The sequence below is a fragment of the Neovison vison genome, chromosome X (assembly GCF_020171115.1).
Source record: "Neovison vison isolate M4711 chromosome X, ASM_NN_V1, whole genome shotgun sequence".
Taxonomy (NCBI): domain Eukaryota; kingdom Metazoa; phylum Chordata; class Mammalia; order Carnivora; family Mustelidae; genus Neogale; species Neogale vison.
Window position 1 is genome coordinate 51,809,681 of NC_058105.1, and position 6,511 is coordinate 51,816,191.

General features: G+C 36.2%; 1 pseudogene; it reads left to right on the forward strand.

Annotated features, from left to right (window-relative positions):
* The first annotated feature begins 4,739 nt into the window (after window positions 1-4,739).
* On the forward strand, window positions 4,740-6,152 carry LOC122896574 (annotated as a pseudogene).
* The last annotated feature ends 359 nt before the right edge of the window (window positions 6,153-6,511 follow it).

Below are 6,511 nucleotides of genomic sequence, written 5' to 3' on the forward strand. Positions count from 1 at the left end.
GAGGGCTTTAGCTGAGAATTTAATATAGTCCTCAAACACATCCATGAATCCCTCGATACCATTCACATTAAAAACAAACAAACAAACAAAAAACCTGCCTCTGTATTCCAAAGCTTAAATTAACCCAACTAAAGCAAAGGTTGAAAATGACTGGCTTTGATCCATAGCTCAGCAGTTGTTAAATCTTGAATCTAATTGCACCAGCTACCTCATGATGTGGAAGATGTATTTGTAATCAAAGGGCATTGAAATATTATAGAAAATATAAAAAAGTGAAAAGCTTTCAATTCTTGGAATTTAATCAGAGTCTGAATGTCCATTTATCTAGGATATTGTGAGAGACATGTTTATAATGGATGTATTCTTTGAGGTCCATTCCAGCTTTCTAATTCTATGTTTTAAAGGTAGAAATATCCCAAAGGGGACTATTTGGACCATGCTTTTATCCTGATGATTTTAATAGTTTTCTCATAGATACTTATGTGAATTACAAGATGGTCCCTTAGGTAAGGTGACAATGTGTAATATAGAACTCTATTATAAAAACACATGATGAAGAAACTATAAATGTCCATCAATTTGTCCATTTTGTCATCCATTTATCCATTTCATACAGATTATTTATAAATATTAGGCACAGTTTACAAAATAGTAAAAAGCTATCCATTTTTATCATCCATTTATTATAATTTATATTCTATTTAATTAAAATAAGTATACTGAGTTCTGGTGTTAGAAGGGTAGATTATATCAACTAAAACACCCTGCCCGTTGTACTGACAATTGGCAAAGCAGGGCATTGCAAGCAACTGGACCAAACACAAACATGACTCAGCCACAATAGTAGGGTGCACAAAACCCATACAGGAGAAACCCATGGTTCTGGTGAAGAGTGGATATTGTGTTACATGGCACTACAATGCCTCTTCTTCATAAGGCCACTACTTTCCAGATCAGGAAAGATAGCTGCCTTTCCTAATACCTAGAAACAAAGACAAAATGAGCAGACAGAGGAATATGTTCCAAATGAAACAATAGGACAAAACCACAGCAAACGAGCTAAATAAAGCAGAGATAAGCAATATGCTTGATAAAGAACTCAAAATAATGAACATATGCATACTGGGCATGAGAAAAGAGTTGAGGATCTCAGTGAGTCCTCTAACAAAGAGGACTAGTCAGATGAAAAGAACTAGTCAGATGAAAAGCTCAAGAGCTAAAATTTAAAAAGTACACTAGAGAGAATCAATAGCAATTTAGAGGAGGAAGAATAGATTAGCATCCTGAAAGATAGGGTAATGGAAAACAACCAAGCTGAACAGAGAAAGAAAGAAAGAAAGAAAGAAAGAGAAAGAAAAGAAAATTAGAATAAGTTATGGGAACTCAGCAACATCATCAAGCATAATAACATTCACATTATAAAGATCCCAGAAGAGTGAGAGAAGGGGAAGAAATTTTATTTGCATAAATAATAGCTGAAATCTTCTCTAATCTGGAGAGGGAGAGAGACATCCAGATCCAGGAAGCACAGAAAACTCCCAACAAAATTAATCCAAGGAGGTTCACACCACAATGCATAAAACTTAAAATATCAAAAAGTAGAGATAAGAGAGAATTTTAAAAGCAACAAGAGAAAGATATATACAAGGAAAACCCCATAAGGTTATCAGCTGATTTTTCAGCAGAAACTTTGCAGACCAGAAGAGAGTGACATGATATATGCATAGTGTTGAACTGAAAAAATCTGCAACCAAGAATACTATATCCAGCAAGGCTACCATTCAGAAGAAAGATAAAGAGTTTACCAGACAAACAAAGGTTAAAGGAGTTCATCACCACCAGACCAGTCTTACAAGAGACATTGAAGGGAATACTTTGAGTGGAAAGAAAAAGCCATAATCAGGAGTAAGAAAATTATGAAAGGCAAAAATGTCACCAGTAAATGAAAACATGTAATAAAAGTAATAGATTAATCACTTATAAAACCAGTATGGTTATTAAAGCACAAAAGCAATAAAATCAATTATATCTGTAGAATCAGTCAAGGGATTCACAAAATAAAGGAATAAATTGTATAACAGCATATATATAAAATGTGAGGGGGTTAAAATTTAGTGGTTTTAGAATGGGTCCAAACTTAAGTGACCTTCGATTTAATAGACTGCTATATGCATTAGATGTTATGAACCTCATTTTACCCACAAATCAAAATTCTATAATAGATACAAAAAAATAAACAGAATGAAATAAAAGCATAGCACAAAAAAAGCCACCAAGCCACAAGGAAAGACAGTAAGAAAAGAACAGGGAAGGAATGCACAAGCAACCGTAAAACCAGTAACAAAATGGTAATGAGTATATACCTATAAGGACTTTAAATGTAAATGGACTAAATACAATAATCAAAAGACATAAGGTGAGTGAATTCATAAAAAAGGAAGAATATACAGCCTACAAGAGACTCACTTTAGATCTAAAGACACATACAGTTTCAAAGTGGGGGATGGCAAAACATTTACTATGTAAATGTAAATTTAAAAAAAAAACCTAGGGTAGCAATATTTATATCAGACAAAGCAGACTTTAAACCAGACTGTAACCCAGATGTCCACTGACAGATGAACGCATAAAGATATGGTATATATACACAATGGAATATTACTCAGCCATCAAAATTATAAACTCTTACCATTTGCAACAACATGGATGGAACTGGAGGGTATTATGCTAAGCAAAATATGTTAACCAGAGAAAGACGATTACCATATAGTTTCACTCATTTGTAGAATTTAAGAAACAAACCAGAGGATCATAAGGGAAGGGAGGGAAAAATAAAATAAGATAAAATCAGAGAGGGGGAAACACCATAAAAGACATTTAACTATAGAAAACAAACTGAAGGCTGCAGGAGGGGAGTTGGGTAACTGGGATGGGGTAAGATGGGTGATGGGCATTAAGGAGGGCATGTGTTGTAATGAACACTTGGTGCCATATGCAACCGATGAATAACTGAACTCTACATCTGAAACTAATGATATACCATATGTTAATTAATTGAATTTAAATAAAATAAGATAGGGGAGCCTGGGTGGCTCAGTGGGTTTAGCCTCTGCCTTTGGCTCAGGTCATGATCTCAGAGTCCCGGGATCAAGCCCCACATCAGGCTCTCTGCTCAGTAAGGAGCCTGCTTCCCCCTCTCTCTCTGGCTGCCTTTCTGCCTACTTGTGATCTCAGTCTCTCTCTCTCTCTCTCTGACAAATAAATAAATAAAATCATTAAAATAAATAAATATTTTAAAAAGACATAACAAGAGACAAAGAAGGCCTTTATGTAATGATAAAGGGGAAATCCAGTAAAAGGATATAATAATTTTAAATATTTATGCACCAAAATGGAGGTACTAAATACATAAAATAACTATTAACAGACAAAAAGAGAGAAATTGACAGTAATACAATAATAGGAGGAGACTTTAACACCCAATTACATCAATGGATAGATTTTACAGACAGAAAATCAACTTCTGAATGACACAATGGACCAGATTAACAGAAATATTCAGAGCATTACATCCAAAACCAAGGGAATACACATTCTTTTCAAGTGGATGTGGAACATTTTCCAGAACAGATCACATGTTAGATCACAAAACAAGTCTCAATAAATAAAAATATTGAATCATATCATGCATCTTTTCTGATCACAACAGAATGTAACTAGAAATCATTCACAAGAAAATATCTGGAAAAAACACAGGTACACAGAGCCTAAATAACATGATACTAAATAACCAATGGGCCGATGAAGAAATCCAAGAGAAAATTTAAAAAAAAAATATATGGACACAAATGAAAACACAGCAATCCAAAATCTTTGGGATGAAATAAAAGCTGATTTAAAGGGGAAAATTGTAACAATACAGACTACCTCAAAAAGCAAGAAAAATCTTAAATAAATAACCAAACCTTACACCTGAAGGAGCTGGAAAAAACAGCAAATAAAGCCCAAAACCAATAGAATAAAGAACATAATAAAGACTAGAGCAGAAATAAATGAGATAGAGATTGAAAAACCCCAATAGAATAGATCAATGATACCAGGAGTTCATTCTTTGAAAAGATCAACAAAATTGATAAACCTTTAGCCAGACTCATCAAGATAAAAATGAGAAAGGATTCAAAATCAAAAATGAAGGAGAAAAACTGACACCACAGGAATACAGAAGATTAAAAGAGAATATTATGAAAAATTATATGCCAAAAATAGGACAAGCTAGAAAAAATGGATAAATTCCTAGAAACATATAACCTTCCAAAACTGAATCAGGAAGCAATAGAAAATTGGAACAGACCAATAACTAACAATGAAATTGTATCTGTAATCAAAAAATTCCCAATAAACAAAAGTCCAGGACCAGATGACTTCAGAAGTGAATTCTACCAAACATTTAAAGAAGAGTTAATGTTTATTCTTCTTAACTATTCCAAAAAATGGAAGGAAAACTTCCAAATTCAATCTATGAAACCAGCATTACCCTAATATGAAAATCAGATAAAGACACTACAAAAAAAATCTACCAGTTGATATGCCTGATGAACATAGATGCAGAAATCCTCAACAAAATATCAGCAGATCAAGGCAGGTTCTCTTACATTGACCACCTATGAATCATGCTGTAAGAAGTAACAACCTCTCTTCTTCCTCTACAACATCTGCTCAGCAGCTGCAAATTAGCCACCATGTGTGAATGCATCTTCATCCATGTTGGCTAGGCTGGTATCCAGATTGGCAATGCCTTCTGGGAGCTCAGTTGCCTGTAATATAGTATCCAGCCTGATGGCCAGTTGCCAAGTGACAAGACCTTTGTAGGAGAAGATGACTCCTTCCACATCTTCCTCAGTGAGACGGGTCCTGGCAAGCAGTGTTTGTAGGGCACTAGGCACAGGGCAGTGTTTGTAGACCTAGAAGACACAGTCATTGATGAAGTTCACACTGGCACCTACTGCCAGCTTTCCACCCTGAGCACCTCATCATAGGCAAGGAAGATGCTGCCAATAATTATGCCCAAGAGCATTACACCATTAGCAAGGAGATCACTGACCTTGTCTTAGATCGAATTCAGTAACTGGTCAACCAGTGCACAGGTCTTCAGGGCTTCTTGGTTTTCCACAACTTTGAGGGGTTCCAGGTTCACTTCCCTGCTGATGAAACACCTCTGTCAATTACACCAAGAAGTCCAAGCTAGAATTCTCCATTTACCCAGCCCCCCAGGTTTCTGCAGCTGTAGTTAAGCCCTACAACTCCATCCTCACTACTCACACCAGATGAATGCATCTGGAGAACTCTGACTCTGCTTTCACAGTAGAAAACACAGCCATCTATGACATTTGTCATAGAAACCTTGATATTGAATTCCCAATCTACACTAACCTAAATAGGTTGATATATCAGATGGTGTCCTCCATCACTGCTTTCCTCAGATTTGGTGGAGCCTTGAATTTTGATCTGACATAATTCCAGACAAATGGGTGCCCTATCCCCCATGTCCACTTCCCTCTGGCCACATATGCCCCTGTCATCTCTGTTGAGAAAACCTACCATGAATAACTTTCTGTAGCACACATCACCAATGCATGCTTTGAGGCAGCCAACCAGAGGGTGAAATATGACCCTCACCATGGTAAATGGATGGCTTGCTGCCTGTTGAACCATGGTGATGTGGTTCCCAAAGATGTCAATGCTGCCATTGCTATGATCAAGACCAAGCATACCATCCAGTTTGTGGACCAGTGCCCCACTGACTTCAAAGTTGGCATTGATTACCAGCCTTCCACTATGGAGCAGGAGACCCAGTCAAAGTACAGAGAGCTGTGTGCATTCTGAGCAATGCCACAACCATTGCTGAGTCCTAGGCCCACCTGGATGACTTGATGTATGCCAAGTGTGCCTTTGGTCACTAGTATGTGGGTGAAGACATGGAAGAAGAGTTTTCTGAGGCCCATGAGGACATGGCTGCTCTTGAGAAGGATTATGAGGAGGCTGGTGTGGATATTGTTGAAGGAGAGAGTGAAGAAAAGGAGGGGAATAATAAAGTTAAAAGTGTCACAAAGGTGTTGCTTGTACAAGGAAGCTTATTCTGTTTTGAACACTGAAAAGTTGTGCTTTGATCAGTTGATTTGTATATGGTGGTGTATAGTCTCATATACATTTACTGACCTATGCTTTAAAATACAATATTTTGTTATAGACTGAAGCTATCTACTTCTCTGGAGGGTGTGAATAAATTATTCTCTGTCTTAAGAATATATATATATATTAGCAAATCAAATCCAACAGTACATTTAAAAAAATCATTCACCATGATCAAGTGGAATTTATTCCTGGGATGCAAGTGTGGTTCAGTATTCACAAAACAAACAATGTGATACATCATACTAAAAAGAGAAAGGATAAAAATCACATGACCATCTTAATAAAAGAAGAAATATTTAACAAAATATAATATCCATTG